Raw genomic sequence first — 19,089 nt, 5'->3', positions numbered from 1 at the left:
ACAGCTTTTTTATCCACTCATCTGTTGATGGATATTTGGGCTGTTTCCAGATCTTAGCAATTGTAAGTAGTGCTGCTATGATCATTGGGGTACATATATTCTTTCTGATTGGTGTTTCAGGCTTCTTAGGATATATTCCTAGAAGTGGGATCACTGGGTCAAATGGAAGTTCAATTTTTAATTAAAAAAATTTTTTTTTCCTTTATTGATTTTACAGAGAGAGGAAATGAGAGGAGAGAGAGATAGAAACATCAGTGAGAGAGAACATCGATTGGCCGCCTTCTGCATGCCCCGCACTGGGGATCAGGCCCACAACCTGGGCATGTGTCCTGACTGGGAATTGAACTGGCGACCTCTTGGTGCATGGGTCAACACTCGACCACTGAGCCACACTGGCTGGACCAATTTTTAATTTTTGAGGAAACACCATATTGTTTTCCATAGTGGCTGTACTATGCATTCCCACCAGCAGTGTACTAGAGTCCCCTTTTCTTCACACCCTCGCCAGCACTTACTTGATGATTTGTTGATGGCAGCCATTCTGGCAGGTGTGAGGTGATACCTCATTGTTGTTTTAATTTGCATCTCTCTGATGATTAGTGACATTGAGCATTTTTTCATATGTCTCTTGGCCATTTGTATGTCCTGTTTGGAGAGGTGTCTGTTTAGGTCCTCTGCCCATTTTTAAATTGGGTTCTTTGTCTTCCTTTTCTTGAGTTGCATGAGTACTTTATATATTTTGGAAATTAGCCTCTTATCTTATATATTGTTGGCAGTTATGCTCTCCCATATAGTGGGTTCCCTTTCCACTTTGATGGTTGTTTCTTTTGCTGTGCAGAAGCTTTTTAGTTTGATGTAGTCTCCTGTGTTCATTTTTTCCTTGTTTCCCTTGCCTTAGGTGTTGTATCAGTGAAAATTCTGCTGCGTGTGATATCTGAAATTTTGTTGCCTACATTTTCTTCTAGGATTTTTATGGATTTACAAGTCACATTTAAGTCTTTTATCCATTTTGAGTTTATTCTTATGTATGGTGTAAGTTGGTGTTCTAGTTTCATTTTTTTTTGCATGTCGCTGTCCATTTATCCCAACACCACTTATTAAAGAGGCTGTCTTTACTCCATTGTATGCTCTTGCCACCTTTGTCAAATATTAATTGAACATAATGTCTTGGGTCGATTTCTGGGTTCTCTGTTCTGTTCCATTGATCTGTATGCCTGTTCCTGTGCCAGTACCAGGCTGTTTCAATTACTATGGCTTAGTAGTATAACCTGATAATCTGGTATTTACTTTGTTCTTCTTTTTCAAGATTGCTATGGCTATTTGGGTCTTTTTTGGTTCCATATAAACTTTGGAGTATTTGGTCTAATTCTAGTTCTATGAAATATGTTGTTGGTATTTTAATGGAGATTGCATTGAATTTATACATTGCTTTGGGTAGTATGGAGTATTTAATGATGTTTATATTTTCTTGAACTGCTTTTTCTCTAAGAATTCTGTTGGGGCAGTACCGCAAATTTAGGAGTCGCCTAGAACAACAGTTTTTAACTTTTTCATCTCATGGCATACATAAACTAATTATTGAAATTCTGTAGCACACCAAAAAATATATTTTTCCCAATCTGACAGAAAAAAGTAGGTATGATTTCAATTCATTCACACTGGATGGCCGTTGTGTTGTCTTTTTTTTATTTTTACAATCTAAGGGAAAAGAGGTCAGTGCCCCTGACTAATAGTCAGGTATTGCATGTTTTAAAAATTCTTGCTGCACACCGATTGAAAATCACTGATCTAGAATGCTTCTTTTATTATTATTATTTTTTTTTATCCTCACCTGAGGACATTTTTCCATTTTTTGTACAGATAGAGTGGGAGGGAGAGAGAGGAAGAGAGAGAGAGAGAGAAACATCGACGTGAAAGGGACACATCGAGTGGCTGCCACCCGCACGACCAACCAGGGCCGGGGACAAACTGCAACCGAAGTACGTGCCCTTAGCGGGAACCGAACCTGGGTCTCTCCATACCGCAGGCCGACGCTCTAACCGCTGAGCCAAACCGGCCAGGGCTAGAATGCTTCTTAAATGCAGATTCTGAAGTTATTTAAACTAGAATTTCCATGTTGGGGCCAAGGAACCTGTACTAGATATACCTACACCCAACACCCACCATGATTTTGCTAAGAAGCCAAATTTAGGAAACACTAAGGAAGTAGGACTATGATAAAACAATGACTTTGAGACTTTTTTACAGAAACAGGAAATGTAACTGAGAAGTACACAACAGTATCCATATTTATTTATTAAGTATACTTCATGTATATATCATATGCATTTTTTTAAATGTATGAAACACAGTAATTCTTTTTTTATCCTCACCCGAGGACATTTTTCCATTTTTTTGTTCAGGTAGAGTGGGAGGGAGAGAGAGAGAGAGAGAGAGAAACATCGACGTGAAAGGGACACATCGAGTGGCTGCCACCCGCACGACCAACCAGGGCCGGGACAAACTGCAACCGAGGTACGTGCCCTTAGCGGGAACCGAACCCGGGTCTCTCGGGACCGCAGGCTGATGCTCTAACCGCTGAGCCAAACTGGCCAGGGCGACACAGTAATTCTTTGTTACTATCATTTTAGGATTTTGTTTTGTAAAAATGTTCTTGTGATTAAGTTGCCCTCTGCAAATTTTGTAAAGCCCTTTGTTTGGTTTGTGAAAGCTCATTGTGACTTGATATAAAGAGATTGGATTTTATGAATCAAAACTCCTAGGGTTCAGTCTTGACTGTGTTATTTAATTAGCTTTGTAAACATAGACAAATCACTTCATCTCATCAAAAATCATAATACTGATTTTTTTCTCTTATAGCTATTACAGTAATGGATCATTTAGTATATGGGAAGTGCTTCATCTCTTATAGTTTTGTTCTAGGGTGTGTTAGTTTTAGAATTCTTGTAAACATATTGGGTTAAATTTGGATACATTTTATTAAAAGCCACATTTCTTTCTTTAAATTTAGTTCTAACAGTGGATCGCAATTCTAGGTTTGCAAGTGTCCCAAGTTTTCTAGAAACTGGAAAAGGGCGCTATCAGGACTCCTAGCGGAGTGATACACTGTGTAGGTATACATAACTGAAAGGGAGTGGTTTTTCAACATCATGTTCAGCAAATATTTGTACTTGGTCACTTTCCTACTATTTCTGCTTTTTGTTTGCTTGCTTGTCTTTTTGGTTTCCTCTATTTGGAAGTTCTCTGAGATTTGTCTTTACTTAAGATTAGGTGAAATGAATTAAAGCCCGAGGCAGGTAGCTTCTTCCAGGAATGGGTGCCTTCAGTGAAGGGGGTTTGCTGAGAAGTAGGAAGAGAAGGAAGAAATAATATCTTGGGAAAATGATTTTTATTTGAAACTGAAGGAATTATTGGATCATTTTAGGTTTCAACTACAGGAATCTCTTGATCATTTTAGTGGTATCTAAAGTCAGGCCTACGCTAATTGCCTTAAATATTAATTTAATAAGAATCAGAAATAAATACTTTGTAATAAAGTAACTCACGTTTAAACAGTTGATAATTCAGCCCTTACCAGTTTTCTCAGTGGTTAGAGCGTTGGCCCACAGACCAAAGGGTCGTGGGTTTGATTCCCAGTCGCACGTACCTGGGTTGCAGTTTGATCCTTGGCCACAGTTGGGGTCATGTTGGAGTCAACCAGTTTGTATCTCTCTCACATCAATGTTTCTCTCTCTCTCTCTCTCTCTCTCTCTCTCTCTCTCTCTCCCCCCCCTCCCTCCCCCCTCCCTCCCTCCCTCCCTCCCTGCCTTCCTCCCTCCCTCCCTCCCTCCCTCCTTTTCTTCCGCTCTATCTAAAAATCAACGGGAAAAGTATCCTCCAGTGAGGAATAACAAAAAATAATGACATAAAATAAATGCCCTGGCTTGTTTGGCTCAGAGGTTAGAGCGTCGACCCGCGGACCAAAGAGTTGTGGGTTCGATTCCAGTAGGGGAATGTACCTCGGTTTCAGTTCTTTCCCCAGCCCTGGTCAGAGTTGTATGGGAGGCAGCCAGCTAATTGATGTGTTTCTCGCACAAGGATTGTTTCTCTCTCTCTCTCTCTCTCTCTCTCTCTCTCTCTCTCTCTCTCTGCCTCCCCCTCCCCCTCTTCCCCTCCCTCCCCCCACTCCACTCTGTCTGAAAATAAATGGAAATATATCCTCTAGTGAGGATTAAAAAAAATTTTTTAATACAATTGATCATTCGTTAAATGTACATTAATACCTACTATATGTTGGGCACTAAGTTCTGAGGTTATAAGATTCAATTAGGCACATTCCTTTATTTTGAAGACTTTTAGTTAAGCAATCCAGAAGTTCCTCAGTGCAAATAATAATTTTTTAATCTTTAATATTGGAGAAGTAGAAAAAGTTTTATTCTGAAAGGAAGCCAGGAAAACATGGATAGTAATCTAGGCTTTGCCTCTAACAAGTCCTATGTGGTTTCAACAGGAACGACCATTTCTGGACCTGAATTGCCTCATTGTAAAATTATCTCTGTGCTTAGTCATCTCTCAAAATAATCGAAGCTCCATGGTACCTGCCTGCATAGACCTGGGCAAGTCTTTGTAGGGAGTGTGCAGTAGGAGGCAAAGTACGGCTTAGCATTTGCAGTAGAGAAGCCAGGAAGGTAAGAACCACAAAGCATAAGATGTTTGTATAAGTTTAATTAGTACTTTAAAAAGTTTGTAGCAGGTATTGGAGAAACTTATATTAATAAAACAAATGATTTACCATTTGCCTCATTGTTTCTTGTTCTTGTAGCCTAGTTTAAAAAGTTGTAAAAGTTATTATAATTATCATCTGAGTCTTGTTCCAAAGGGGAGGGGTGTTATTTACATCCCTTTTTGCTTCTGTGCCAGATGGCTCTTGCAAAGCAGATGCTACTGTATGCCCATTCCAGGTATAAAGATCCATTGTCTTTGGCATATTCTCTCTAGTATACTTTATGGGCACAGAGAAATTTGGGGTTTGCAGCTAGACTGTTCTTGTCTTTTAGAGAGAGTCAGGTTCAGTTAATTAGCATAATTTTGAAAATACACGAATGATGTAAAACAAATGAAGTTTAGTAATCTTGGAGGCTCTCAATTGTTATACTTTTCCATGCAATATGACAGTTGCATTAAAATGGACAGAACTCAATAATGGAGTTCTAGATGTATGTGATATCTTGGCATTATACAAAATATACACTCTTCCATCTAACAAGTAATTCCTTCAGTATCTCCAAATTAGTAAGTGGAAGTATATCATAGAAATGAAGAACTTTGGCTTGAGAGTCAGGCAGACCTGGATTTTGGTCTTGTCATTACCATTTTGTTAAAACAAGTTACTATATTTCTGTTTGTTTATTTGCCTCCATTCATTTGTTCTTTTGTTCAAATTAATCTATTCATCCATGTGACCATCATACTATATTTATTCAGTTCTTAATATATTTTTTTTTAATCCTCACCCGAGGATATTTTTTCCATTTATCTTCAGATAGAGTGGGAGGGAGAGAGAAGGAGAGAAAGGGGTAGAGAAACATTGACATGAGAGGGATACATCGACATGAGAGGGACACATTGACTAGTTGCCTCCCGCACGACCCCGGCCAGGGCTGGGGACGAACTGCAACCAAGGTGCATGCCTTTGTCTGGAATCAAACCCGCAACTCATTGGTCTGTGGGCCGATGCTCTACCACTGAGCCCAACCGGCCAGGGCTCAGTTCTTATCATGTGCAGGCACTATCCTAAATACTGGAGATACAGTAGTGTTTAAATAGTTCCTGTTCTCATGGAATTCCCATGACAAAAATATATATGGTATTGAATGACATGAAGAAAAATAAAGCCAGATGAGAAATATGAGGGTATGTGTTTTTGTAGCACAGTGTTGAAATTTTAAATTGTGTTGTGTAGGAATTTTCTCATTAAGGTAATATTTGAACAAAGAACTGTGATCTAGAGTGAGTGATGTTGATATATGTGGCAAGAGCATTTCAGGGAGAGGGTACATACAGTATGTGCTAAGGTCCTGAGGTAGGAGCATGCTTGACATGTTGGAAGACAGCAAGGAGGCTGGGTTGGCTATTGGTGAATGAACAGTAGTATTGTGGTTGCAGGGGGCGGAGGAGCATAGAATAATATGAGGTGTGCCCTAGCTAGTTTGCTCAGTGGTTAGAGCGTCAGCCTGTGGACCAGAGTTGTAGGTTTGATTCTGGTCAAGGGCACGTACCCTGGTTGTGGTTTGGTCCTTGGCTGTGGTTGGGGTCACAGGAGGCAACCAGTCGATGTTCTCTCACATTGATGTCTCTCCCCTCTCCCCCTCTCTTTCTGTCACTCCCCCTCCCTCTCTATCTGAAGATAAAAGTGGAAAAATATCCTCAGATGAGGATTAAAAAAAAAAAAAAGAACGTGACACAGGGGCTGGATATTGTAGTGCCTTGTAGACAACAGAATGGACTTTGTATTTTATACTGATTAGGACAGAAAGTGGATAGTTTTAAGCAGAGAAATAATGTGCTCTGTTATAGGGTATGTTTTTTTTGGGGGGGGGTATTTGTTCTATTGAGATATAATTCACATTTCATATAATCACCAGTTAAGAGTATATAATTCATTAGTTTTTAGTGTATTCTCCAGGTTTTACAACTATTACCACTGTCTTAATTCAGAACATTTCATCACCCAAAAAGAAACCCCCTATTCACTAGCAGTCATTCCCTATTCCACACTCCCTCTGGTCCCTAGATTTGCCTATTTTGGACATCACATCTAAGTGGAATTATATAATATGTGGCCTCTTGTGTCTGGCTCCTTTCAGTTTGTGTAATTTTTTTCAGGATTCATCCATGTTTTAGCATGAGTCAATATTTCATTTCTTTTCAAGGCTCAATAATATTCATTTGTATATATGTACATTTATTTTGTTTATCCATTATCTGTTGATGGACATTTGGGTTGCTTCGACCTTTTGGCTGTTGTGAATAATGCTGCTATGAATGTGAGTGTACAAGTATCTGTTTGAGTCCCTGCTTTCAATTATTTTGGATTGATACCTAGAAGAGGAACTTTTGGGTCGTATGGGAATTCTACATTTAACTTCCTGGGGAACCACCACACTGCTTTCCATAGCAGCTGTACCATTTTACATTCCCACCAGCAACACAGCAGGGTTCTAATTTTCCCACAGCCTAACCAACACTTTTTATTGTTCACTTAAAAAATAATATCCATCTTAATAGGTATGAAGTGGTATCTCATTGTGGTTTTAATTTGCATTTTCTTTTACTATTATTTTTTTATCTTTACCCGAGGACTTTTTTTCATTTTTGTTCAGATAGAGTGGGAGGGAGAGAGAGAGAAACATCTATGTGAAAGGTACACATCAAGTGGCTGCCACACGACCCAACCAGGGCCAGGGACAAACTGCAACCGAGGTACATGCCCTTAGCGGGAACCAAACCTGGGTCTCTCTGGACTGCAGGCTGACGCTCTAACCACTGAGCCAATTCGGCCAGGGCTTGCATTTTCTTAATTACTAGTGATGATGAGCATCTTTTCATGTGCTTATTGGTCATTTGTAAACCTTTGGAAAAATCAAGTCCTTTGCCCACTTTTGAATTTGGTTGTTTATTTTTGTTGTTTGTTGGAGTTCTTTATATATTCTAGGATATTAAACTCTTACAGATATATGGTTTGCATATATTTTCTACCATTTTGAGGATTGTGTTTTCACTCTCTTGATAGTATCTTTGATACACAAAGATTTTTCATTTTGATGAGGTCTATTTTTTTGTTTTTGTTGCCTGTGCTTTTGGTGTCATATCCTAGAAATCATTGCCAAATCCAATGTCATAAAGACTTCCTATGTTTTCTTTTACAAGTTTTATAGTTTTTGCTCTTATGTTTAGGTCTTTGATCCATTTTGAATTAATTTTTGATTATGGTTTAAGGTAAATGCCTAACTTTATCCTTTTATATATGAAAATCTAGTTTTCCTAGGACCACTTGTTGAAAAGACTGTCTGTACCTCATTGAATGATCTTGACCCCTTTATCAAAAATATTTGACCACATTTGTGAAGATTTATTTTGGGGCTCTCTATTCTGTTTCACTGGTCTATGTTTGTCCTTGTGCTTGTATCACAGTTTTGGTTATGGCAACTTTATACTAAGTTTTGAAGTCAGGAAGTGTGAAATCTAAGTACCAACTTTGGGTATTCAGGGTCTTTTGTGATTCCTGAATGTTAGGTTGAGTTTCTCTATTTCTGCAAAAACAAAAACACATCGTTGGGATTTTGATAGAAATTGTATTGAATTTGTAGATCCTTTGGGGTATTTTTGTCATCTTAACAATATTAAATCTTCTAATCCATGAACATGGGATATTTCTTTCAGAAATGCTTTTTGTAGTTTTCAGTGTGAAGGTCTTTTGATTCTAAATATTTTACTCTTTGTGATGCTATTATAAATGAAATTATTTCTTAAATTTTTTTGGATTGTTAATTGTTAGTATATAGAAATACAACTGATTTATTTTTTGGTCAGTTTTTATTCCACAACTTTGATGAATTTGTTTCTCCTTGTGGTTTTGATTTTCTTTTCACTAATAACTAATGATGTTGAGAATCTTTTCATGTACTTGTTGACTATTTGCATATCTTTGGAGAGATGTCTATTCAAGTTCTTTGCCTATATTTTAAATTTATTTGTCTTTTTATTGTTGAATTATAAGAATACTTTATATATTCTGTATATTAGACCCTTATTAGATACATGATTTGCAAATATTTTTTCTAGTTCTGTGGGTTGCTGTTTCACTTTCCTAATAGTGATGTTTGATGCATAACAGTTTGTAATTTAGAAATCCAGTTGATCTGTTTTTTCTTTGGTTGTGCTTTTTTTTATCATATCTAAGAAACCATTGCCTAATTCAAGGTCTGATTTGTTCCTGGGTCTTAATTTATAAAAGTAACTGAGTGATAACACAAAGGTCAATATTAATGAAAGAAGAATTTATTACTTATAATTACCTCAAGAGGGGGTGGGCACTGCATGCCATGCCACAGAAGGCCATTTGGGGAAAGTACAAAAAGGAGGCAGAAAGGAGCAAGGGAAAAACCTAAGCCATTGTCTTTATTGGAGTTTCTGTAGGAAAGACAAGGCAGGGCAGAGGAAACTGCTTAAAGTTGGTTCTTTTCAATAATGTCAGCAGGCTCTGGGCTATAGCAGTGGTCTTTAGTTGTCTGGTACATGGCCCTGAGTGATATAGGGCAAGGAAAATATTGGCTTGATGTGTGAGTTTGAGAAAAGAGGTGGTTGGGAGTATGGTCTCAGGATTCATTGGAGATTTGTAATAGGATTTTGCACACTTGCAAAAGTTGGATCGCAGGGGAGATATAAACAACTTTGGCTGTTAGTTTGGCCCTGTGATTAATGGATTCAAGTAGACAAATACAGAATCTAAGAAAACACAGAACTAGTGATGACTGTGATGATTTACCTATTTCCTTTTAAGAGTTTTAGGTTTTAGCTTTTACTTTAGGTCTTTGATTCATTATTACTTTATTTTTTTTACATGGTATACAGTAAGGGTCTGATTTCATTCTTTTGCCTGTGGATAGCTGTTTTTCCAGAACCATTTGTTGAAGCAGCTCTTTTTTTCCCTATTGAATAGTTGTTTTAGGGTTTAACTAGGTCATTGTCTGCTCAGACTATAGTGAGAGCAGGAGTGAAAGCAGGGAAGTGAGGAAACCATTAAAAAATTCAGTCAAGCCCTGGCCCATTTGGCTTAGTGGTAGAGCATCGGCCTGCAGACCAATGAGTCCCAGGTTCAATTCCAGCCAAGGGCACATACCTCGGTTACGGTTCTGGCCCTGGCCCTGGTCGGGGTCGTGCGGTAGGCAACCGGTCAATGTGTCCCTCTCACGTAGATGTTTCTCTCTCTCTCCCTCTCTCTCTCTACCTAAAGATAGATGGAAAACTATCCTCAGGTGAGGATTAAAAAAGAAAAATTCGCCCTGGCCAGTTTGGCTCAGCAGTTAGAGCATCGGCCTGCGGTACGGAGAGACCCGGGTTCAGTTCCCACTAAGGGCACGTACTTCGGTTGCAGTTTGTCCCCGGCCCTGGTTGGTCGTGCGGGTGGCAGCCACTCGATGTGTCCCTTCACATCGATGTTTCTCTCTCTCTCTCCCTCCCACTCTATCTGTACAAAAAAATAGAAAAATATCCTCGGGTGAGGATTAAAAAAAAAAAAGAAAAATTCAGTCAAGGTAATGGCAGCTTAGACCGAGTGGTAGTAACTGCGGTGGTGAGAAGTGGTTGAATTCTGGATAAATTTTTTTTAAAAAGCTGACATTTGTTAATACTTAATTTTGGTATATGAGAGAAAGAGGAATTGATGAGGATGGTAAGGTTTTAGTGCTGACTAGCTAGATTAATATGGTTGCAGCAAAGTTTTTTTGTTTTTTGCTATTTTTGTTCTTGGGAGGGGCAAGAGTGGGGGTTGTTGGAGGAATCAGGACTTTGATGCTTGATTCTTAATATCCAAGAAGGAGTGTTGATAAGGCAATTGTATATATGAATCTAGGGATCAAAGGTGAGATCTGGCCCAGCCGGAATGGCTTACTGGTTGAGTGTCGACCCATGCACCAAGAGGTCACCAGTTCGATTCCTGGTCAGGGCACATAATCAGGTTGTGGGCCCAATCCCCAGTCGGGGACACGCAGGAGGTGGCCAGTTGATGTTCTCTCTCATCAATGTTTTGATCTCTTTCTCCCTCTCTCTCTAAAATCAAAGAAAAACAATTTTTTTTTTAATTTTAAAAAGTGGTGAGCTCTGATCTGGAAATATGCATTTGGAGATTCATGGTATATAGATGATATTTAAACTTATGAGATTGGATGAGATAAACTACTGAAGTGCTCCATCAGCTTACTGGTGATGGTCAATGAACTGTTTGTTACCAGTTTGCATTAGTTAAGTACAGAAATTTAAAGTAAGCAGTTTGACATTGTAGTGACCTTCCAACATTTGATCATTATTTCTGTTAATTCACATTGTATTTTGCAATGGTTTGTGATGGATTAAAAATTTCACCTGGGAGACTTGCAGTCAAGATTGCAGAGTAAGTAAAGGCAGCACTTGCCTCCGCCCACAACTACATCAGAATTACAACTAAACTACAGAACAACCATCATTCAAAACCACCTGAAATCAAGCTGAATGGAAGTCCTACAACTATGAAATTAAAGAAGAAGCCACACAGAGACTGGTAGGAGGGGTGGAGGGGTGGAGGGGTGGAGGGGTGGAGGGGCGAAGTCACAGTCAGGCTGGTTCCACATCCACCTGTGGTGGATAAAAATAAGGAGGGATACCTCAGCTGGGAAGGTCATCCGTGTGGAGCAAGGGGTCCCTGTCCCACACTAGGCCCTCAGCTCAGGGTTCCAGTGCCAGGAAGAGCAGTCCCCATATCTTCTGGCTGTAACAACCAGTGGGAATTGAGGCTGATGGAGACTGAGGCTTCTGGAATCCCAGGCAGTTCCTCTTAAAGGGCCAGCACACGGACATACTTGTACTCACACTGTCCAGGCTCCAGCATGGGGGAGGCAGCTTGAAAGGCAGCAGAGACATACGAGGAAGAACTGAGTTGTTTAGCATGGGGCAAGAGCTAGAGAGGCAGATTTTTCCCAGACGGATGTGCTGGTGAAGGCTGTTGTTCCTTTGGTGAGCCTTTGTCCCATGGGGCCAGCAGACAGGCACCATATCTGAAACTCTAGCAACTGGCTCACACTGTTTTGTCCCACCTTGGTGATTCACTGAGGCCCTGCCCCACCTAACTTTCAGGCCCACCCAACCTGTTTCCAGTTGCTTTACCATAGGATTGGCCTCTCTTGGATCCTGCTTCAGATTTTCCTAAATTCTCTCAAACAAGCAGCATCTGGCCTCAGTGAGCCTCATACCTCTCACTAAGTGGCGCCAGGCCTGTCACTAGAAGCACCAGTCTTGGTTCACAACTTGGCTTTGCTTTGGCACCTCTAAGCCCAGCACAAGAGGCAGCCATCAGCAGATCACTTTGTAGCTTATGCCTGGTGGCCCCAGGTAGAACACAGGCAGTGGCTGGCCTTGTCCCAGAGGAGCACACCCAGTGGACAGCTTCAGACCACGTTGAAGCACCACTGCCCAACCACCTCCACAACTGACACACTGAAGGAGTAGACTCAGTGGGTACCAGAGCCCTGCTGAAGTAAGTCTTGCTCTGTGTGGTGGGCTCATGCACAGCTGATCTTCCAGGGCAATCAGAGGTCAGTGGGTACAGCTAGTCCTTGAAGCTGATCAGCTTGAGTAAATACCTCCCATTGATGTGCCAACAGCAATCAAGATTCAATTAAAACAGAAGAGTGTACAGTCCATACAAAGGGTGCACTTCAAGGGCCCAGCTGAGGTGCCCAGAGAGGCTGTGCCACTGGACCCTACTGTAATTGGTCACCCTACAAAGCCTAGGAGACATAGCTACTCTACCTAATATATAGAAATAAACACAGGGAGGCAGTCAAAATGAGGAGACAAAGAAATATGCCCTAAATGAAAGAACAAAACAAAACTTCAGGAAAAGAACTAAATGAAACAGAGATAAGCAATCTGACAGATGCAGAGTTCAAAACACTGGTTATAAGGATGTTCAGTGAATTTAGTGAGGATCTTAAGAGCATAATAAAGGTCAGTCAAAAATAAAGGATGCACTGTCAGAAATGAAGGAGGAACTAACTGAAATAAAGAATAATTTACAGGGAATCATTAGTAGAGTAGGTAAAGCCAAGAAGCAAACCATTTTGGAATATTAGGAAGCAAAAAACACCCAATCAGAACAACAAAAAGAAAAAAGAATCCAAGAAAATGAGGATAGCGTAAGAAGCCTCTGAGACAACTTCAAGGGTATCAATATTTGCATCATGGGGTTGCCAGAAGGAGAAGAGAGAGGGTGAAAAATTGAAAGCGTGTTTGAAAAAATAATGACAAAAAACTTCCCTAGCCTGGTGAAAGAAACAAACATACAAGTCCAGGAAGCACAGAGAGTCCCAAACAAGATGAACCTAAAGAGGCCCACACCAAGACTCATCATCATCAAAATGCAAAAGTTTAAAGACAAAGAGAGAATCTTTTTTTTTTTTTTTTTTTTTTATCAAAGAGAGAATCTTAAAAGCAGCAAGAGACAAGCAGTTAGTTACCTATAAGGGAGCTCCCATAAGACTGCTAGCTGATTTCTCAAAAGAAATTTTGCAAGCCAGAAGAGAGTGTCAAGAAATATTCAAAGTGATGAAAAGCAAGGACCTACAACCAAGATTACTCTATCCAAAGCTATCATTTAGAATATGGCCATATAGATTTTCCCAGACAAGAAAAAGCTAAAGGAGTTCATCACCACCAAACCAGTATTATATGAAATATTGATGGATCTTCTTGAAGAAAAAGATAAAAAATATGAATAATAAAATGGTAATAAAATAATATTTATCAGCAATTGAATCTACAGACCAGATGAACAAGCAGAACAGAAAGAAACTCATAGATGCAGAGATCTTTTTGATGGTTGCCAGATGAGGGGATTGGCGAAAAAGGTGAAGGTATTAAGGAGTACAAATTGGTTGTTAGACTGAGGAACCTCTGAGGGAAGGGGGGGCGGGGGTCAGGAAGAGATAAAGCAGAGAACTTACATACGCATATATATAACCAATGGACGCAGAAAATAGTGTGGGGAAGGCAGGAGGGGGGCGGGAATGGGGAGGAGAAGGTCATTGGGGAAAAAGGGGACATCTGTAATACATTCAACAATAAAGATAAGTTAAAATGTTTTTTTCACCTGGTCCTTCACCACAACTAGTTGAAGAAGCATTGACCTGGTGGGTGAGTGAGTCTAGATTTAGAAGAAAGAGATGGAATAAGGTAAAATAAAATAAGGGAAAAAATAAAAAACAGATAAATGTAAGAAAAGAGATCTAAGGACTAAGCTTTGGGGGCACTTCAATACTTACTGCTTGGAATATAAGGAGAATCCATCAGTAAAGACTGACAAGGAGCACAAAGTGAAGTTAGAGGAAAACCAGAAGAGAGTGATGTTTCCAAACCACCAGAAGAAAGTGTGTCAAATACTGCTGATAGGTTATCTAATGTGAACAACTAAGACTTGACCTTTGTAAGGAAGTCTCCCCATTGGTGACTTTGGCGAGCCACATTGATGAGAGGTTGGTCCAAAGCTTGATTAGAATGGATTCAGAGAATGAAAGACAATGTTACCTATGTATTATTTGCATTAAAAATGTTTAACCTCAATCTAATATATGAAGAAATAATCAGAAAAGTCCAAATTGAGAAGGCAGTCTGTGGAACTACTGCCCTGGACTCTTCAAAAAAAAAAAAGAAAAGTTAAAGTTATGAGAGATTTAAAAAAAAAAGTTAAGCCCTGGCCGGTTTGGCTCAGGGGTAAAGCGTTGGCCCTTGGACCAGAGAGTCCTGGGTTTGGTTCCCGCTAAGAGCACGTACCTCGGTTGCAGTTTGTCCCCTGCCCTGGTTGGGGTCATGTGGGTGGCAACCACTCATTGGGTTTCTCTCACATCTCTCTCTCTCTCTCTCTCTCTCTCTCTCTCTCTCTCTCTCTCTCTCTCTCTCTTCCTCCCTCTCTCTCTCCTGCTCTATCTGAAAAATAAAATAAAATAAATAAATAAGGATGTGTTCTAGATTATTGGAGACAAAAGAGACCTGGTGAGTAAATGTATTACTTGATTCTTGTTTGGATCCTGGATTTTAAAAAACAATTGAAGGACATTATTGGGACAATTGAGGAAATCTGAATGTAAACTTTTATTAGATAATACTGTGTCAGTTTTAAACTTCCTTAGTGTGACAATTGTGTGGTGGGTCTTCCTTGTTCTTAAGCTAAGGGTGTGGAAGTATTTGCAGGAGGAAGTGTTAATGATGCTTACAACTGACTTTCAAGTGGTTCAGCTAGTTAACAAAATGTGTGTGTGTGTGTGTGTGTAGAAAGAAGAAAAAGCACATGTAGCAGAATGTTAACAGTTGTTAAATTTAAGAGAAAGGTATATAGAGTTTCATTTAATTATTATTCCTTTCCTGATATTTTGGAGGAGGAGTTAATGAGTGTATATACTTTTCTTTCAAAGAACTTTGATGAAAAGAGGAATAGAAAGTAGGTAATAGCTGGAAAAGTTTATGGAGTTTTTTTCCCCCTCTTTTAAAAATATAAATGGGAGATATTACATCATGTTTGTATTTCAGTGAAATTATTCAGTAGAGAAGGAAAAGTTGACAGGGGTGGAGGGAAGAATTGCTGGAATGCTCTTTTGTGTGTGTGTGTGTGTGTGTGTGTGTGTGTGTGTGTGTGTGATGTTCTTGAATAGGTAAAAAGTGAGGACATTTAGGTACATATAGAGGTATTGGCCTTAGACAGGAGCACTGACAGTTTGTTCACAGTGGCCTCAGTTGCCTCAATTTATCTGTAAAGGATTATGCACGTAAAGTGTATGGCCTAGTGCCTGCAATTAAGCAAATAGCTATTTGTTATTGTTTTGGAATTTAGCCCAATTCCTGTTATTAGTAAACTTTCAAAAAATGATAGTTGTTAATTATTGTTTTTATTATTAGCAGACCATAATTACCTTTTTGAAGTCATACATTTTAAAGAAAAACAGCCCTGGCCGGTTTGGCTCAGCGGTTAGAGCGTCGGCCTGCGGTCCTGAGAGACCCGGGTTCGGTTCCTGCTAAGGGCACGTACCTCGGTTGCAGTTTGTCCCCGGCCCTGGTTGGGTCGTATGGATGGCAGCCACTCGATGTATCCCTTTCACGTCGATGTTTCTCTCTCTCTCTCTTCCTCTGCTCTATCTGAACAAAAAATAAAATAATGTCCTCGGGTGAGGATAAAAAAAAGAAAAAAGAAAAACAAATTAGTAAGCTCCTAAGCCAAGTTAAATGAATGATAGTGTGCCTTAGAAAAGCCACAGATATTTATGGTTGGCTTTGATCACATTAGGGAAGAGACCAACTAAATTCCAACATGGGTAATGAGAACATCCAGGCCTGCAATGATAAGGGCTTTGTTGGGGCAAGTTGGTTATGAAAGTTTCTTTGCCTGTCTCATACCATTTATTTTAGATGTAGCTTCCTGAAATTAAATCCTTTTCATTTTTAGAAAGCTATATCATGTTTAAAACCATCTGGATATTTTTTCATGCATTAAAAATCGAGTCTAGAATATCAGACCTAGAGGAGCTGATAATCTTGTTGAAAGTGTAGAACTACTGGCCTGGACTATGGAAACGAACTGAAAGAAAATGAAGTAATAAATCTATTTCTATTTGTTTACCCAAGATATAGGAGTATTGTATTTTGCTTTTTCTTAGTTGAAACAGTTCTGTGGAGGGGCCTCCTCTTGGAAATTCCTTTCAAATAGGATTTGTTTGTTTGTGAATTTCAGCACCAATACCTAGGCCATATAGATATTACATCTCCTAAGATCAGTGTAAATAGAGTTTATGTTTCTAGTTACCGAGAAACTTAAGCTTTTCTAATCAATTTAAGGTGATTATCCTCATATTTCTTGATATGTCTTTGCTTTATTTCTTTGAGGCTGTGTGCATTCAGTGGAGGTCAAGAATGGACTGTAGGAGTGAAAAGGTAGTTGTAGCACCTGTTTTGTGTGCACACACACATACACACACGCACACACACACAGGCTTGAATATTGCTGTTGGTGACCTTTATTTTTAGAGTCCTTGGGGATAATTATCCTTTTGCATTGTAGACTTACTAATTTGGGTGGTGGACTTGGACATCAGATATTAGATGAAAGTAAATGCCAAGAGTCTGCAATGATAGGCAGTGGGCAGGGAGGAGTTCCTGGGGCTTAGATGTGATGTGTCAAACTTTGTCTCTGTGAAACTGACATATGAAACAGTGTCATGTACTTTCCCACTCTGATGCAATTTGATGGTATTTGCCTGGGTAAATGCTTCTGGGGAATGTGCTAAAAAGAGATACCACCTGCTACACTTAGTAAACCCTTTGTGTGGTATCAGTGGTGCCTGATACGGGACTTTAGTTTCTCTGTGGACTTTGAAAGTCAGAAAATTTTGGTGCCTTTAAGGACTGTGAAGACCAGAAAGATAGCTTTGTGTTACATTTAATAGTCTTTTTTTTGGATCCTCATCTGAGGATATTTTTTCATTGATTTTTAGATAGAGTGGAAGGGAGGGAGGGAGGGAAAGAGAGAGAGAAACATTGATATAAGAGTAACACATCAATTGGTTGCCTTCCAAATGACCCTGACCAGGGCCAGGAATCGAACCTGCAACCCAGGTACATGCCCTTGACCAGAATTGAACCTGAGACCCTTTGGTCTGCTGACCAACGCTCTAATTGCTGAGCCAAACTGGCCAGGGCTTTATAATCTTTTTTAAATTGGGCTTATATAGGAAAGATCTCGCATAGGTTCTTCAGTGGGAAAGCAGGAATTGGCAGAGCTTGGCAATTGTCATCACTAATTTCTTAGCAGGAAATATTTTGTTGTTAAAAATAAAAAGTATGTGTTTTATCAGTGAGTCATAAGTATGTGGACAGAGGACATGAAAATTGAAAATCCTTGAGAGCCAGTTTTATTACTATTGTGTTGAGAATAGCTACTGTCATGCCAGTCACCCTCACATTTATATGTCTAGACCTCACAACTCCCAATTCATTATAATCTGCATATATATATATATATATATATATATATCCTCACCCGAGGACATTTTTCCTTTTTTTTTTTGTTCAGGTAGAGTGGGAGGGAGAGAGAGGAACAGAGAGAGAGAGAGAAACATCGATGTGAAAGGAACACATCGAGCGGCTGCCACCCGCACGACCGACCAGGGCCGGGGACAAACTGCAACTGAGGTACGCGCCCTCAGCGGGAACCGAATCCGGGTCTCTCAGGACCGCAGGCCGACGCTCCAACCGCTGAGCCAAACCGGCCAGGGCTCTGCTTGTATATTTAGCTTTAGCATTTATTAAACTGAAGTAATTGTCTTTCTTAAAAACCTAATTCTCTCTTATTCTCTAGCTTATTCTCAAGGTAGAAAACAGTTATTCTTGTTACTTTCCTCTTCTTCACACCCACAATTTTTTTCTATTATACCTGTCAAATCTCTCTTAATTTCCTCTACTTCTTTCTGCTACCACTGGTATGTTCATATAGTCCAAGCCATTGTGATCTCTTGCCTCTGCTATTGCTATAACTTCCTAATTGGTCTTTCTTTGTCTGGTATTGCTTACCCCCAGTCCACCCATCCATCATACAATAGTCAGAAAAGTGCATATTTGATTATTAGCTGTTTATTTAAACTTGTTTAGTTAATAGTTTATTACTCGTTACATCACACCTGAAATTCTTAACATGGCCCATAAAACTATTTGTACAGTCCTATTCCTGTCTTTGTCTACATATTTTGTACAGTATGTTCCCAGTACTTGAGATGTTTTTTCCTCCGTCTATACTTGGCTAACTCCTACTTATCCATCAAGTCTCAGCTTACGCCTCACTTCCTTATGAAAGGCTTTTCTGACCTCACACACACACACCTTTGCTCTCCATAACCTAAGTTGAGTTTCCCAGAATGTCCCTTCATTAAACCCTTAGTTTTTCTTCATAGCTCTTACATCAATTGTAAATTAATGATTTGTCTGTCTTCTCCTATTGGGTGGTCTACTAGTCTTCTTGGGCTGCCATAACAAAATGCCACGGGCAGGGTGGTTTAAACAATGGAAATTTATTTTCTCATAGTTCTGGAGGCTAGATGTCTAAGAACAGGGTGCCAGCATGGTCAGTTTCTGGGGAGGGTTTTCTTCCTGGCTTGCAGACAGTCAGCTTGTCACTGTGTGCTCACATGGTCTTTCCTCATGGTGTGTGTGTGTGTGTGTAGGGTGGGTACAGGGGAAGAGAGAGAAGGAATATTTTCTTTTTATAAGGCCACCAGCCCTATCAGATTAGGGCTCTACTCTTATGACCTAATTTAACTT

At 39.7% G+C, this 19,089-nt stretch overlaps 1 protein-coding gene across 3 annotated transcripts in view; it reads left to right on the top strand.

Annotated features, from left to right (window-relative positions):
• The window catches only part of MAST2 (microtubule associated serine/threonine kinase 2), a 214,325-nt gene that overhangs the window by 99,723 nt on the left and 95,513 nt on the right, over nt 1–19,089 (top strand). The window lies entirely within an intron of this gene.

Source organism: Molossus molossus, unplaced genomic scaffold, assembly GCF_014108415.1.
Source record: "Molossus molossus isolate mMolMol1 unplaced genomic scaffold, mMolMol1.p scaffold_m16_p_12, whole genome shotgun sequence".
NCBI lineage: Eukaryota > Metazoa > Chordata > Mammalia > Chiroptera > Molossidae > Molossus > Molossus molossus.
This window is presented reverse-complemented; position numbering and strand designations above follow the sequence as displayed.